Source organism: Cupressus sempervirens, chromosome 7, assembly GCF_028749045.1.
Source record: "Cupressus sempervirens isolate cs-2001-9-10 chromosome 7, ASM2874904v1, whole genome shotgun sequence".
In the NCBI taxonomy this organism is placed as follows: Eukaryota; Viridiplantae; Streptophyta; class Pinopsida; order Cupressales; family Cupressaceae; genus Cupressus; species Cupressus sempervirens.
In genome coordinates this window covers 395291222-395309558 of record NC_143124.1, presented here as the reverse complement: position 1 = coordinate 395309558, position 18337 = coordinate 395291222, and positions in this window count along the sequence as shown.

The window sequence follows — 18337 nt, the reverse complement described above, 5'->3', positions numbered from 1 at the left end:
GTAGAGATGTCAAGGGGCTTCATAGCATCCTATTTTGCTCTTTTTTTAGTACATCAAGACCAAAGGGGTAAATGGGAAAAGGGTAGAGAAAGATTAGAACAAATGGAGGAAAATAGATATGAAGGCTAAATATGAAAGGAATGAAAACAAGATCATCATAAGATAGCTCACAAGATAGCCATATGTTTGTGTATAGGTCAACATTGTGAAGATCAAAGAGAGAAGATAGAATGGATGAAGATGTAGAAGAACTATGCATGATGCCTGATTGCCAGGTTTTTATCATGGTACTTATCCAAGGTGCCACAAGAAAGTGGTTTTCACCATAGGATGAATTTATTTCTATTTAATTTTTCTACCAAGGTGCCTGATTACCAAGTTTTCACCAAGGCACATTTTCAATTTTTTCAATTTTTTCCTTTCTTCTTTTTTTGTCTCAATTTTTTTGAATTTTTCAATTTTTTTGAAGTTCTTTGGAAGAAATCAAGCTTTTTGAGATAATGCTCCTTGAAATTTTAAACCATGATATACAAAGGAGTTGAAATGATATATTCAAAGATGCTAATAGGGAATGGAAGATGAAAGACAAAAATAGAAGACATGGCTTTATGCAAAGCAAGTGAGATTGGAAGATGGAAATGAAGGAAAGATCAACGTCAACGCACACATTGAAGGGTAGAGAGAGGATGTAGAAATCTTGAATGAAGGAATACATGAAGGAACATTGTAAGTGGATAGAAGAGGTTGCAGTTTAGGCACATGATATGGGAGAATTCTTTTGGAAGAAGATGAAATGGAATTCTTTGGAATCTTGAATGTCAACTTGAATTGTTCTTCAACATTAGACTCTCTCAAGAGAGACTTTGGAATCCATATAGCCATAGGCCTCTTTTCATTTATTTTTGATGATTTAGAGATAATATCTTCAATGATAGATTTTGGAACCCATACTTGTCTTATAATTTTTTTCTTAGATATCTCTTTTGACTTTATGCCCCCATGTCGATTAGAGGAGACATTGTGGTCTTCTTTTTTATATAGATTCTTGAATTGTCTATTTTTCTTATATTGAACATTCAAGTTACTTCTAGTTTAGGTGAGTGGGTGGATGAAAAGGATTTAAGGATATGCATCGATGTTGATCTTGAGGAAAGATAGGAGAGGGAGGGACGTAAGGACCCAAGATGGATGATGATTTAGGAGAGTTGGGAGGGGAAAATGAAGGGACATAAGGACCCAAGATGGAAGGAAGATGTGAAGCATTTAGTATCGGTGGGGGAGGTCCAAGGATGGATGTGGAAGATGCAAAAGGATAATCAATAAGTTTATCAACATCTATATGATAGTCAAGGATATCAACATCTTTAAAGTGACCATTAGGATTTTCAACAGGATCATGAATATCTTGAATAGGAGCAACTTCTTTGATAGGATTACTTAAAGCTTGAGAAGAATTAGGAAGACTAGAAAGTGGAAGGGAACATGGTGTGGTAGAACAAGAAGATGGAATGCTTTGATCTTGAGAAGGATCTTTGGATAGCATAAGCATAGAATTTTTCTCTTGATTTTCAATAGGCTCAACATTGGAAGTAACAGCATCATTTTTAATAACCTTAATGGAAGTATCATCTTTGGAAGGATCAAGTGTATTAAGATAATTTTTATTGTCAATGAGCTCATCAGTGTAAGTAGTATCTTGATCTTGCTTAGGAGAAGACTTATGACATGGTGGACTAAATGAGAAAGGGCATAAGGGATCAAAAGAACCATGAAACATATCAGAGACATCGTAAAAATAATTGGATGAGATGGAGAGCTCTTGTTCTTGATCTTTCTTTATATACTTTTCTTTATCATTTTTTGAGTCCTCTTGACATGAAACCACTCCTAAGGAGAAGGAAACATGTTGGAATTGTATGGAAGAATTTGGAATAGATGATGAAGGACTAGCTGAAGTAGGAATTATAGTGCATGAAGGCTTAGGCTCTTTAGGTTTAGCATTATCAAAAGTATTTGTAGCCAAGTGAAGGTTAGCTTGAGTTTCTTTAAGAGGTAGACTTTGAGGATAACTATAGGGAACCACATGAAAATCATAAGGATCTTTGTTGGATGAAGGATTGATAGAAGATTTGAGAGACTCAGAATCTTTAAGGGATGTATGGATAGTGGAGGAAGTAGAAGATGGAAGGGGAGCATCAGAAGACAAAGGTTCAACATTAACATGATCTTGCTCAAAAGTGTAATCTTTATTTTTAGCATGAGGGTTCTTAGAAGAGGAACTCTTATCCCATTGATATTGTATTTCAGCACAAAAAAATGCTTTCTCTTCATCAAAAAATGTAGATTTATCATTTAGATATTGTTCACAAAATTTATCAATGTTGTTTTCAAAATTCAAGTCATATGGATTCTCATTAGTATCTTTCTGTGACTCATCCCCTTTAAGCATAAACATTTGATTGGAAGGACTTTTAGGATGCGTAGGGATATAATAGTCATCATCATCATAATCATTGTCACTATAGGCATACCACAAGATTTTTCATGTTGTTCATTATCATATGTCTCAATAAGAGGAATACAACTCCTGGTAGAAGTAGAAGAAGAATGATATCATGAAGAAGAGGTAGGTGAAGACCTACATGAATGATATTTAGAAGAATCATCATAAGACTTGGAATATGAAGAATGTGAATGATATTTAGAAGAATCATCATAAGATTTAAAAGATGAAGAATGTGAATGATATTTAAAAGAATCATGATAAGACTTAGAGAATGAAGAATGTGAATTATATTTAGAAGAATCTTGATAAGCCTTAGAAGATGAAGAATGTGAAGGATATTTAGAAGAATCACGATAAGACTTAGAAGATGAAGAATTTGAATGATATTTAGAAGAATCATGATAAGACTTAGAAGATGAAGAATCTGAATGAAATTTAGAAGAATCGTGATAAGACTTAGAAGATGAAGAATCTGAATGAAATTTAGAAGAATCATGATAAAACTTAGAACATGATGAATGTGAATAATATTTAGAAGAATCATAGTGAGACTTGGAAGATGAATAATTTGAATGATATTTAGAAGAATCATCATAAGACTTGGAGGATGAAGATTGTAAATGATATTTAGAAGAATCATGATAAGTCTTAGAAGATGAAGAATGTGAAGGATGTTTGGAAGAATCATGATAAGACTTAGAAGATGAAGAATTTGAATGATACTTAGAAGAATCATGGCGAGACTTGGAAGATAGGGAATATTTGGAAAAAGGATATTGTGATTTAATCTTGCACGTGATCCTAGCAAAGGTGTCTGATTTATCCATTTTAAAAAAAATTTTTGTCGCAATGTTAGCATCCATGTCTCTATTGGAGCGACAACAATTTTCAAATTCAACAAGAAGGAGGTGGATTTCATCTAAGCTCAAATGAGGATCCCTAAAAAGATATCCAAGATCCATGGTTCTAGAAGAAGAAGAATCAAGCATAGAAGAAGAGAAAGGATGAATAGAAGAAGGTAGACTATATGATAATAGGAGGAAAAGAATAAAAAAGACATGAAGAAGAGAAAGAATAGAAATGGGAGATTAGAAAGACATGAAAGATGATGAAGAAAGAAGACCAAGAGTCATTTTATGAAATTTGATACCATTTGAGATCATTTGAATGTTAAGAAACATATAATAGAACTTGTAACCAACATGAAAGAAAAGGTACTAGTTGATAGGATAACCCTAAGAAACATTGGTACCAAACTAGGATAGTAAAAGCACTCACTTGTCCAAAAGAGATGTGATAAGATAGAATTTTGCAATAGGCATAAACCAACACTGCCACAAAGGTGCCCACAACTTTGGGTGAATACCCTAGCACATATGGACCAAGAGGATGATTTACCCAAATTATAAATAATTAAAATTGAATTTTGATGAAAGTGGATGGACAATAAATTACTAAGACTCTCCAAGTGTTTATCTTTCTCAACAAGGACAGTTTCTAACTTACCAACTCCAAACAAGGTCTCTTGTGAAATCAATGACTACTAATTCAAGAGGTCAAAGCACAATAACTTAAGGTGAAAAAAGGCTTCCAACAATGGGGCAAGTAGCCTAATCCAAATAGGATCAACCTAGGGAGACTAGAAATAATGGGATAACAAAGTTATTCGATCATAAAGTCTCAACTCAAGAACTCAGATTTTGTTTATTTTAAATATCCAACTAGATATATCAATAGATTCTTTATCATGAACCAAGCACACAAGATAGCAATCAAGGATTTCAAGCAAACAATTTTCAAACAATGAGCAAGGGGCAAAGCACTCTTGCACATGAACAAGTATAGTGACTTAGTATTTCTACTCCTTAAAGGTTCTATGTAACGCTATAGTAAAACAAAAATAAATAAATATGAAAACCATGAACAAGCATAAAGAATCATAGAATTTTTTTTTTTAATTAATCATCTTTTAAACGAATATGAACAATGATTGAGTCATTCTCAATTCGTAAGCCTTACAATAGAAGAAAATATCATCAAACTAAATTTCCATAATGATATTATTACATAAAGAGTTCAGTACAATAATGAAGTACAATATCATTCTTAGACACCTAGGTCCAACATATGGACTCTACAAGAATCAAATTCTATTTCAAGAAGTAACTTCAACAATCAACCTTAGCTACTTGATATTCAACTTGAAAGACCTGAAACACACACAAAAATGCAACACAACACAAAGAGGGCTCAGTACATACTGAGTTAGAAAGCGTAGTCCACTTGCATACTTGTTAGAATAAACATATATAAAACCATAATGCAAATATCTGAACCTCATAACATAGTGCAATTCTAAAATTAATATGCAAGAAGTAACCATCTTCTTAACAATGCAAAATTAAACTCGCACTAAGAATAACTAGTAAATGAATCATATATATGCTAAGGTGTCATCACTATGGTGCTAAGATACTGCATCCATATATGGTAAGCTCATAGAAAACACATAGTGGGATTCTCTATGGTACTCATGAAATGACGTAATAGAGACTTGCCTTGTTCTCTGTACTTAACCTTATTGGTTTAAGTCATAGGTAAGGCCAATTATCTTTTGTATGTAATTAACCCACCCAATTCATATTAAAATTATCACTGAATTAATTAACTGAATAGAATAATCCAATATTCAGCCACCTCGATATACATTCATTATAGCTATCCTTAAAATACACATCAAACAGATATTCTAAGAATGCACATGCAACGAATAACAGACAATTTTCACATGATATTTCATTCTTCATCTTTTAAAACTCTCATCTTCTACTGTCAAATTTGAAATTAAACTTAGGTTATTTTAACAATAGAAATAAATACTACAATATTACGATCTCGTAAATATAACTAAACTGCCACACCAGTTTAATGATATTTACTAGTCGCAGTACTATACTGCTTATTCCTACTATTATAATAAACTAAACTTATCATTTGAAATGACCAAGATAATGAACAATGTACATATGATATTCTTGCTTTTAAATGACATGTCACCAACATATATCATAACCTGCCTCATAACTTAAAATGACTTTCCATTTCATTTATAAACAAAAATTTATCTTTATAAAAGAAGATTCTGTTTCAAACATCTTATCTCAAAACAATCCGCAAATGCTTATTAAGACACTTCATAGTAAAATCAAACATTACTGAATCCAAGTGCAGCTAATGCTTAACAAAAGATAATCTACAATGTTACTGAATATCCAAGTGACTATTGAAGTTTTACCATTGTTTAACAATAAGATATCACCCAGTTATAACTACAATCAGCATATTAAAATACAATATCTGAAATCAATTTAAAATACGACTCACAAATATGCAATGTAACTTACATCATGTCAATGACCAAAAGTGATTAAGATGTAAAATCCCTAAACTATAAGATGCTCACTAGCTGTTCACATAATGACCTTGCTGATACAACAACATCTATCTATGTCTTTGTTATAAAATAATGCCTTATTCAGTTGAGAACAATACCACAATACAACAGCTAATTAAAATTCAATTTCCTTTATAAATTAATGGGTAAATTATGTTGTTGTAGAGTATTTTTCTACTTAATTCGAGCTTCCTACTAACTATTTGACACAATGTCATTACCTTAAGTTATCCCATACTATTCACTATCTTACTGTTCCAATATACAATAATCGAGCTATAGAATTCAAACATTATGTTTTTTTTTTAAATGACATATCCCTTATTTTATATCATTTATATCTTAAAAACAAAGTGACTGTGCCCTTAATCAGTCATGAGTCATGCAACCTAATGTGAGCTCGTGTCTATGGCTGAACCACACGTATCTATGTATTCTAAGATATGGGTTCCTCAGAGCTTGGCCCTGTCAAAGCTAAATACCCAAATATAACATAATCACATACAACTAACTATCGCAAGCACAAGGCTTTGATCGGGTTCAACTCGGAGAAGAAATATATGTTTAGGGCAAAGCCTAAATTTATACATATAGTGACCTCCAAACTGATATCTCCATACTCCACATTCAAAGGTGGATATATACAGAGCTAAGCATTGCACATAGTGCCATTCCCTGCATATACCCATCCTTGAATGTAAATTCACAATGTGTAAAACTGATAACCATTTACATCATGCTAATTGAAATAACATTACAATTGCAAACAAAGAGAGAGTAGGGTAAGAAATTTCCCCTACATGAAAACTAAAGATGAAAAATGCTCTGCAATTCAACTCGCCGCAAAGCGCCAAAATCCAAGTCAAAACTGGTAAGCAATCTCTACAATGACAACACACATAACTCGAAAATGACTTCGCAATGGGGTGAAGTAGAAGAACCCAACAAAAAAAGAGACAACTTCTGATGAGTATCTCCATCGAGCTTAACCACATAAGAAATTTTCCCTTCCAACCAACACCCTTCATTATGCTGATACCTCAGCAAAAAGATCACAAATGTGAATTGAAATAGAGCAATGCAGCCTAGTTTTCGGCCCATATTCTACAAAAAACCCAATTCACTACATGAAATGGCTGACTAAACAAATGGTGCCATAAATCCTTATAACAAGTATTCAATACACAACATGAATCACAGAGCCATGTATTCGGCAGTACCAAGTCCACCACCATAAATTTGGCTTTCAACACAATGAAAATGTTTTCCTCTTTCATGGCATTCAATACCCTTTTAGGGTTGTATGCCATTTAAGAAATATTAAACCCCATTTAAAATTAAATAGAAAATATTTATACCAACCTCCACTTAGGGTGTTTAGACCCTTTAAAAAAAAAAAAAACATATATATATCTATGAAATGCAAATTGTGGTTTATTAAATCCTTTAAAACAAAATGAATATAAGTTTTGTAATTAAAACCATCTCAAGGTTATATGCAATATACAATATTTAATCCCTTTACAGTCACATATATGAAAGTACAATGATGAGTTCTGAATGCATACAACATATTACCATTTAAATGTATTTGCAATGTCAAGTTAACATACAATATAAAACAAAATTCAGTTTACAATGAGTTTGAAACATAATAAACATAATTGATACCCAATCAACATGAAATCATTTATATGCTAGTTTCAAATAATAAAATCCTAGATCACATTCACTGTTATTAACATAGTTCAAAATAGAAAATATGTTCAGCATCAGACTCGTGATTCAAAGACAGTAATATAACCAAGTTCTTCAGAAATACAAACATAACAATAGAAAGAAACTTATAACACAAGGTCTTAATTTGTAGAAAAAACTAAAGTAGTGGTCAGGCATGACATTCTACTTGTGTATGTTCTTGACAATGTTTTAGCAGGCACTTAGAACACAACAACACCTTATCAAGTTGTCTACAAGGATATATGTGGCTTTATAAAAGGAGTCCTTGATATACACAAGGTACATGAGGCCCAAATTCATAGATGAAAAGAATCTAAAATCACACAGCCGGGGGGAGACGATAACCCAAATCTCCTCCTTCACTTCTCAAAGGTATAAAGTTCTTTGAGGCTTAGCCAAGAGTGATATCAAACTCAATTCCCACAAGAGGTGTCTTTGGATTCACCTCCCGATATTTATACTCTGCCAAAACACAAGAGTTGAGGTTGTCCCAAGGGGTGATGAAATCCCCATGCATGCCTCCTAGAAATAAAAACTAAGTAATTCACTATCAAAAGTATTTAGAGCACTAAAGGTGGAACACTTAACTCTTCAAGTAAATGCAAAGTGAGTCCAAAAGTGGAACATTTAACCCTTTAAGATAGTGTGAAGCAAGTCCAAAAGTGGAACATTTAACCCTTCAAGAGAATGTGAAGCGAGTCCAAAAGTGGAACATTTAACCCTTCACACAAATTCAAAGTGACTCCAAAAGTGGAATATTTAACTCTTCACACCAACTCAAAGTGAGTCCACACCTTAGAAAACAAGTGAGTTCCAAAAAGTACAAAAGGGTTGCCCAGTGGAGCAATTAATGCTTCTTTCCTGTAGACCCCTCACCCTTAATGTGGCACTGATCTTGCAACCATAGGGCAGAAATGAGGGGCTGATGGATTAGCAAGTCCAATAACCCAAGATAGCAATCTAGATAAATCACAAGTAATCTAAGATTTCTAATCAATACTACTCACAAATGAAAAAGGGTTTGAACAATGGAATATTTAACTTTCCAAGTAAACATAGAGTGAGTCCACAAAGTGGTGAATTCAACTCCCTATGTAAAAAAGGAATGAATCCATGCCCTCAATCACTTTAATGAGATATTTGATATTGGAACCAAGAATTACTTAAGGTTTAAACACAAGCATTCACTTACACAAACTTGTATGAAAGAAAATCTATGTTCATTCATTTCCCATTAAGAGCATCAATTGAAATGTGTTTTATGAAAGCATGTAAAACACTCAAGCCAAACACATGAGAGGTTTAATTTTAATCTCAAATCTAAATATTTTAGAGATCAAACAAAATACCTAGTAATCCTTGCAATGCGTCTTTTCTTTGTTGTACCTTTCATTTACGCTTGATCACTCGCTCGCAATGAACAAAGCAACAAATAACACAAGCAAACACAAGATATGCAATATATGTCCAACTCATGCAAAACTAGGGTTAGCTCTAAAAATCTAAATTTTAAACTAATAATAATCAGCAAGTAACCCAAATGAAAGCCCACATCATGCATTGATTCATTGTAAAATTGAAATGCAAACTATTCATTAAATGCCTTTTTTTTAATTGATTTTTTGACTTTGTCATAAAAATTGGATCTACATGATATGAATTCGGATCCAAAACTCAAAATACAGAAAAGTAACCCCTATCAAAAATCAAAGAGCTTTCCAAAAATGCAAATTTTTTGAAAAGATCTTTTAATTTGTGCCCTAGGGAGTCATTTTGTCAAAACAAACTAGTTTTTGCAAATTAAATTATTGACCCCTAATATGACCTCTTAAATCAAAACACAAAGAATCAACTCTATTTAGAATTCAAAGGGCTTTCTGAAACTGTAAATGTTTTTGAAAAATGTGCTGATTTACTCTTAAAAATGATTTTTTTATGAAAAATCAAGGAAAAATCATAAAAAATCGAAAATGTTTGAGAAAAATCTAAAAATTGGAATAAAGCTGTTCGAATATATCACCACCCTGCAAAACCAATTTCACATCAAAATGACCACCCTTTTGAAAGATATGATTAAATCTTTCAAATCTAGGGTTTCTTTGAGTCTACAAACAGATCTGCACAAAAAACAGCAAGCAAAGATGGGTAGCCCCACGGTGGATGCAAAAAATGTATGCCTAAAATGTAAGCACAGTTCTATGAGTCATTATATCCAAAATTACTAAAGAATGAGGTCTCGAATGGCGACTCATAACTCTCTATTCGTGGAGTGCAAGGGTTTGTAATGGAGGCCCATAGTTTGACCTAGTTTGTGCCCATGCAAGTACACCATGAAAAAAGAGATTCAATGATAAAAAAATATTTATGCAAATGAAAATCCAAACTAATCTATATGATGACAATGCCAAACAATGCAAGAAAGGAAATGTAATAACAATGCAATACTAATCTATGAAAATAAATATGACTCTAAGATAATAGGAAAATGCAAGGATGAAACGTCATGATAGAAGCCATGGATGCAAGAGAGAATAAGAAAAGAAGATACAAGTTCTCCACAAAAGCTTTGATGCTCAAACTCTTTCTTCAAAAATTGCTCTCCAAACCTGTAGCATAATAATAGCGTAATTGTGGATGAATTGTGAATGAATTGTGGATATATTGTGGATGAATTGCGGATGAATCATGAATGAATTGTGGATGATTAAAATGAAGAGAGGGCTCTCCCTTATAAAGAAAAATATGGAGGTGAGAGGCTTCTCACAACCAATATGGGATAATAGAGTTTGATCCATGCGAGACAAAATTCCACCAATGAGAAAAGAGGAGTGGTTGAGAAGAAAGTGGAGAGAGGATAAAGATAAATCCCATTTATAAATATGTGCATTTAAGCGTAGAGAAAATAAGAAAAGATTTATTTAATTTTTTATTTGTTTTATTTCCTCTTTAAGTGGGGATTTATTTAATTAAAAGGGAGCAAGTTATTTTAATTAAATAGGAAATATTTAATTAAATTAAAAGATGGGTTTTTCTCTTAATTAATTAAATGTGGATGAATTATTTAATTAAAAGAGAGGTTTTCTTTTAATTAAATGGGGACTTATTTTATTTAATTAAAAGAGGAGATTTTCTTTTAATTAAATAAGACTTAGGATAAAATGATCAACCTTAGAAAAATAAATAATTGAATGTGATCAAGGAAATTGATTTAAATTGATGTAAGAAATTTGATAAATTGATCAATTGAATAATGGGGGCCCATAGTCTAGGCAACCATTTTAGGGTGCATACACCTACAAATCATGCTTAAATACCCATTGGGGAAAACCTTTCTGAGAGTGTACAAAGATAGTCGACGACAACACTTTACTAATGGAAACTAAAATAAAAATGGGTATGAGATATATTAAATCAATCAAAACTACAAATCCAAATATTAACTTGAGCCCCATATTAGTTAATTAAAGTAACTAATTAAAGGTCCTTATATTATTTAAATTTTGGGACTAGTTAATTAATTAATTTAATTTAAAAGGTACATTAAAATTTGGGGTCATGAAAAATCCTCGCTGCCCAAAGATTGCTTTCCCTAAAGCAATCCGTCATTTGATGAAACATTAATAGCTCTAGGGTCCCAAATCAAAAATTTAGGCAAGACAAGTGAAATGACATCAATCCTCGATAGCAGGTCACATTACTATGAAGCTTTCACTGCACCACTCTGATATAAAAATTATTGTATCTTGATTCACCAAGATCCCAAACCAAACATGCAAGCAAAATGAGTAAATTTTCATCAAACCTCCCTTACACACCACTCTCATTAAGCATTTGTTGTGCCACTATGATATAAACATTGTCATAGGCTTCAACAGGATCCCAATGACACAAATTGATGCAATCTTTCATGTCATTATATTCAAAAATCTCGTTGGGTATGGTCATGCACATAGACATTGAAGCTAGCACAAACTTACCCACTGACACAACCACAATGATCACTATTATATTCCTGATAGATGAAACCTTCCTAAAGAGAGATTTAGTGGTGAGAATGCTAATGAAGGGGGGCTCAACTATAAGAATCTTAGTGGTATAAGCTTCGATGAAGGGTTCCACAATGATGGGTGCCTCAGCAAAGAGTACCTTAGTAAAGGGAACCTTGTAGAAAAAACCTCAATGGAGAGTACCTTAGTGACAAACAAAATTCTAGTTGTAGATAAAACCTCAATGGCACACAGAACCTCAGTTGAAGCCTTGATGATGGACAGAACCTTAATAGTGAGCAATTTCTCAATGGAGACAAATGTAGCTATTTTGATCGATGTAACCACAATGATGGTAGAGACAACCACGATGTCATCAATGGATACAACTAGAGTGAAAGATACACCATTGATGATGGATATAGATTTGATGTCGGTGATGGACACAATGATGTTGACAGATGCAATGACAGTGATGAACATGAGGATAGGTTGGCAATAGACATGGCTGTAATAACAACAATGGACATAATGAAGATGACAATGAAGGTGGTGTTAGACATGGCAATGGACAAGGTCAACAGACGCAATGATGATAATAGATATAAACTTGATGATGGACATGTACTTGGTGTCAGTGATGGATAGGACATTGATGGATACAAACTTGATGAGGGACATGAGCTCAAAATCAGTGATGGACATGATGGTAGCAAACACAAACTTGAAATTGGACATGAACTTGAGGTTAGTGATAGACACGATGATAACAAACACAACAATGATGATGAAAACAAACTCAAGGATGGGCTTAATGTTGGTGGCGGACATGATAGTGATGGACATGACAATGACAAACACAAGGATAGTGATAGACATGAACTCAATGATGGACATAAACTTGACATTGGTGACAGACATGATAGTGATGGACATGACAACGACAAACACAAGGATAGTGACAAACAAAAACTCGATGATGGACACAGACTCAACATCGGTGATGGACACAAATTTGATGATGATTATGGACGCAGTGTCAATGATAGAGATGATGATGATAGACATGAACTCAATGACAAACATAGACCCATTGGTGATGGACACAACAGTGACAAGTGCAAAATTGATGATGAACATAGACTTGGTGTTAGTGATGGACATGATAATGATAGATATGATGATGGTGATAGACAAAAACTTAATGACAGACATAGACACAGTGTTGGTGATAGATATGATGGTGATGAACATGATGGTGATAGACACAATGATAGTGATAGACATACAACCTCAATGATGGACAAGACCATAAACATAGAGCCTCGATAATAGGCATAGCTTCTATGATGGACACAACTTCTGTAACTAAGGGCCCGTTTGGTTGTTGGAATACAATCGAAATAAGAATAGGAAACTAGAATATGATTTGTATTCTTTGTTTGGTGTGTGGAATAGGAATACGTATTCTCATATTAGCCCCAAAATGAGCTTTTGTTCATTCCAAAAAATACCTGTAATTGGAATTTCTATTCTTGCATTCATTTTAACTTTCTCAAATTTGATTAAATTTTCAAATCTGCATTGACTTGGGGTGAGCCCTAGAACTTTGTTTTCAATATTTTCAAATATTTTAGTGATTTTCCAATGGCGTCGATTGCATCTTCAAAAATATTTTCAAATGGCGCCAATTGCAAGTTAACCCTATTCCAATTTAAGCTTGCATAACCAAATAAGGGATAAACAAGATTGGATTACATTTTTCCATTACTATTCTTCATTCTCCATTCTCATTCAAATTTTCTATTCTAATTCTCAATTCCTACGCTTGCAACCAAACGAGCCCTAATGGAACTTCCTCAACGGATAGGGCTTTGGTGATAGGCACAATCTTGAGAACAACTTCGGTGATGGGCACAACTTGATCTATCCATGTCTTCACAAGATCTGTGCAAGAAACCTTTTCATTTTTTTGGTCTTCTTTCCATGTTGGTGTAGTAGAGAGATTTAGTGAATCCTCCTAGAGTAGCCCTATAATCATGCCTTCATTCTCCTCATGTAAAACATCACCCTTATCCTTGTTGTCCAATTTCTCTCACTTTTGCAAATGAGATATTAGTTTTTCTTCACAATGCTTGAAAACATTACTGACCAATCTATATGCTGCTATAGAGGGGATACATTCTAGATTACAAACAACCCATAACATAGATGTGATGGGTTGGGATATCTCATGCATCTCTTTAATGTACGAAATCATAAGACTCTCAATAGCAACTGAAATCTTAGTATCATGATCTTCCTTGATGGTGACCAAGAAGTGATGAAACATATCATGGACCAAATTTTGCAATTCAAGATCTAAGAGAAGGTTACTTACTTTAACATTTGCACAATTCTCCAATATTGTAGATCTCCTACCAAAAGGGTCACTACTGAAGTCACTAAGACTCAAAAAGCTATAAACTATCAATTGCAATATCTCTATCATGGTGTTATTATCATACAGTGCTTTAGGAGTCAAAATTATCAAGATCTCACTAAGACATGGTACAACTACCAATCTTTTATCCTTGTCAAGGTGTCTCAAAAGCCTAGGTTGATTTAAGGCCTCCTTAATTAGTGAGAGGATTCTCTGTATAAATCTTGAACATAATTGGTTCACCTGACACAAAAAAAAATCAAATATATCTAATGGAAGCTCAATCTTTTGTAGTTCTTTCAACCACCACTCTCCATCACTATCTGGTGCCATAGTGTGATCTAAATACCAAAATCTCTCAATCATCCTAGTAGGCTGGCAAGATCACTAGCTCAAATACCACTGTAATGTTCCCAAAAGTTTTAGAAATTTCTCTAATGGTTTCAGAGATGCTCCTGAAAGGTTTTAGAGATGTTCTTGACTTGTTTTTGCTATGATACCATTGTAATGTTCCATTCCTGGCGGTATTGGATTGTCTATGCTATATGGCCTTAGTTGCTTGTATTGCATGGCCTTAGTTACCTATGTTGCATGACCTTAGTTGCTCTTTTTGTGTGACCTCATGTTGTGTGGCCTTAGTTGTCCATGTTATGTAGCCCCAGCCTATGTTGCATGGCCTTAGTTGCCCATGTTGCACAGCTACAACCTATGTTGTGTGGCCTCAGCTTGTGTTGTGCAACCTTAGTTGTCGATGTTGTGTGGCCCCAACCCATGCTACATGGCCTCAGTTGCCCATGTTGTGCGGACACAATTGCCCATGTTGCATGGCCCAAGCTCACATTGCATGGCTTCAGTTTCTTGTGCCGAACAACCTTATTTCTCTGTATTGTGTGGCCTCAATTACCTCTACTATGTGAGCATAGTTGTCTGTGTTGTGCAACCATAGTTGGTCGTACTATGGAGTAGTTGAGGGGAGGTCATATGATAGAGGTAGGAGAATCCATACACTTAAATATACAAGACATATGGTAGTGTTTGGAGGATGAATGATGGGATGAGGGAGTTTAAGTGGGGATGAGATAGAGTACAAAATGAAGGTAGAGTCATCCATATCATAGGAGGGAAGAAATTGGCTATTGGTGTATGGATAGAGGAAAGAATGTCCAATCATGCAACCATAAACTTATAGATCTGAATTCATTAGATAAAGCCAAATGGGAATGGAGATTGAATACGAATAATCCTTCAATTAATATTTTCCAAAAGATGGAGCTTCAAATTTCTAGATCTAAGAGAAGTATTACATACAACATAATAGGGTGAGGGTTCGATCCCATTGAAATCAGACAAGCCAAATAGGAAAAATCTTTCACTTCTAAAATGGTGAACAACAAAGAATTCCAACTTGAATTCGCAATACAAAATAAATAATCCAAATCGCATATCTATGACCACCTACAAGATGTGCTTAAATACACGTCAGGGGAAACCTTTTTGATGGTGTACAATGATAGCTGATGACAACACTTTACCAATGGAAACTAAAATAAAAATAGATCTGAGATATATTAAATCAATCAAAACAACAAATCCAAATATTAACTTGGGCTCCATATTAGTTAATTAAAGTAACTAATTAAAGGTCCTTATATTATTTAAATTCTAGGACTAGTTAATTATTTAATTAAATTTAAAAAGTACATTAAAATTTGGGGACATGAGACCTTATAATTTTAGCTTTTTATTCGGTTCAAGTAAGGCTAATACTGATTTTCACATTATCAATGTTATATAACTTTTGAGACTTATTTGTTGGTTTAGAATGATAATAAGTAGTTTTTGTTTGAGCCTAACACTTTTATAAAAAATAAATAAATGTCATGAAGTTCAAATCCAGAAAACTTATGCAATAACTAAGGACTCTCCACATTCAAAGATAGAAGATGATATGCGGAAGTAGTCCATTGAGTTTATCTTATATTGATTTTCTTACCATGTGTTATTTTAATACTGTGAGGTTTAAGACCAACTCCATTTTTCATTGTTGACTTTCATAATATTGAAATTTTAAAGTTCACTGAATTGCATGGACTAAAACTAATCTCACTATATCATCAAAGGGTTGGACCTAGAGAAGAGGGTCAAAAGAAGTCATGTGAAGTATTCAGACCTACTTGTCATTCTCTACAAACCAATGCTTGCTCCAACATTTTTTTATCACATTATGGTTTCTAATGTAGAAGGGGAAATCTTAAGGTTCGGATGAAATTAACAATAGTGCATGGGCCTAGGCACAACCCCATGTTTTCCATAGCACCCTATAGAGGTAGAGGTTATGCATAACATATTAAAGACCAAATGTTTTCCCATGTTCTTTACAACTACAAAGTATTTTCTTTGTAACAATGCAGCAAGGATGGGAATATTAGAAATTTTGACTAGTATACATATCACAGACTTCCAAAACTGACACTTCAAAGAGTAAACATAAGAATAGGCAGAGCTTAGGTACTCATAGATCATGAATGCCTCAAGATATGAAAAGGAGGGCCAAAGTGAATGAGTTTCTTTTAATATTGAAATCAAGGGGCACCCCAAATAGTACTGTGACACCCAATGTGCCTCAAACATGATGAAGATGAACCATCAAAGTATTTACAACAATTGATTGAGGTAATCATTTGACTATGAGTCAAGGATCCTTCCTTATAAATCTCTGATTTGTAAGTAATTGATACTAGGTAAAAGAAAAATATGAAATAGAGCTTGGAAGGAGAATTGGATAGTTGCACCTGAGGATTTTTCTACCAATTATGTGCAGGAAAAGATCATAGAAGTTATAGTTCATGACAGATCCAAATTTTATTGAAAATGAGACTATTAATGATCCATGACCCCATCTTTTCTAAATCAAGATTTTCCAAAATACACTTGTGTCTGCCATTTTCTAATGATACACTTGATTTGATGCTAAGAGAGTAGAGACGCTCAATTCATTTTCAGAGAAGATCCATGGATCATTAATGGATTTTTCTAATAGTTTTTGGACACGTCTGTGAGGAGTGCTTGATGGTTTTCCCTTTGAAGGAAATGCTTTTACAGTAAATATCTATGGCGTGAGATTCAGAGTTTTTTGGGAAGTTTTTTGCGGATTTTAAAAGCACGCTGTTCTGGCGAAATGAATAGACCATGTAACGGAGCCTAAAAGCTGGTGGTCTGATGAATATATGCATTATTGGTGTATGTGGTGAGAACCGGAGTTTTTAAGGATGCCAAGTATGGTGTGAAAAAATAAGTGTAAGTATAAAAATAGATGTGTGGAACACTATATTAAAAGGGTCTTTGAGCTCTAGTATAAGTAGAGAGAATGATTTGACAATGCTGAAGATATGTCTCTGCACTTGTATCTTGACAGCATGTGTGAACATATATGCTCTGAATAATCTTGGCAAGGAGGAGTTCATGGGAAGACTCTGGTGTTAGAATGTCCATTGGGAGGAGCAACAGAATGTTGTTATAAATATACAGGGATTCAAGTTATCCAAGCTAGATGAAATTACTTGAGTCTAAAACATTGCAGCTAACTGGAGGAGTTGAACTCGAAGACTCTATGTTTTAATATTTACTATTTAGTTGCTAATCTTTTGAAGTTAAGTAGATCAAACACATTCTCAGGTTTTGGATATTTGAATTTTTTTCTTACCATTTGTTAAGGATGATATTGTAAATATTTTCGTGGTATGGAACTGAAATTTATTAGTTGTAAAGGTTGTTTTATAACACTATCTTTTGCTTTATAATGTATTCTTTACAATTCATAGGACATTAAATTGTTTGATTTTGGGAATTGATGGGAGCTCAATGAGTTATAACTAAAATTTTGCAGAGAACATGAGGATTTATTTCTGAAAATGTTATGGTTTGGATGCTTTTTATTCAGTTTCAGATATTTGAATGAGGCAAACTTCGTGTACAAAAATTAGGCATTTTGAATATTTTAATTTTCTTTTTGAAATTTCTTTTACTTAGTATAATTTTAAGTATAGAATTTGCACTAGTGCAAACAGTCCTTTATGACCATAAAACTATTTTGATGTTGTTAAAAAGTAGCCATCAATTTTTAGGGGAAGCCTTTAAGGATGTTTGACAACTCAACAAGGTGATGCTTATTGTGTACTTAGTCATTTATATTGCATTAAGTGATTTGATCTTTGGATACATATAGGGCC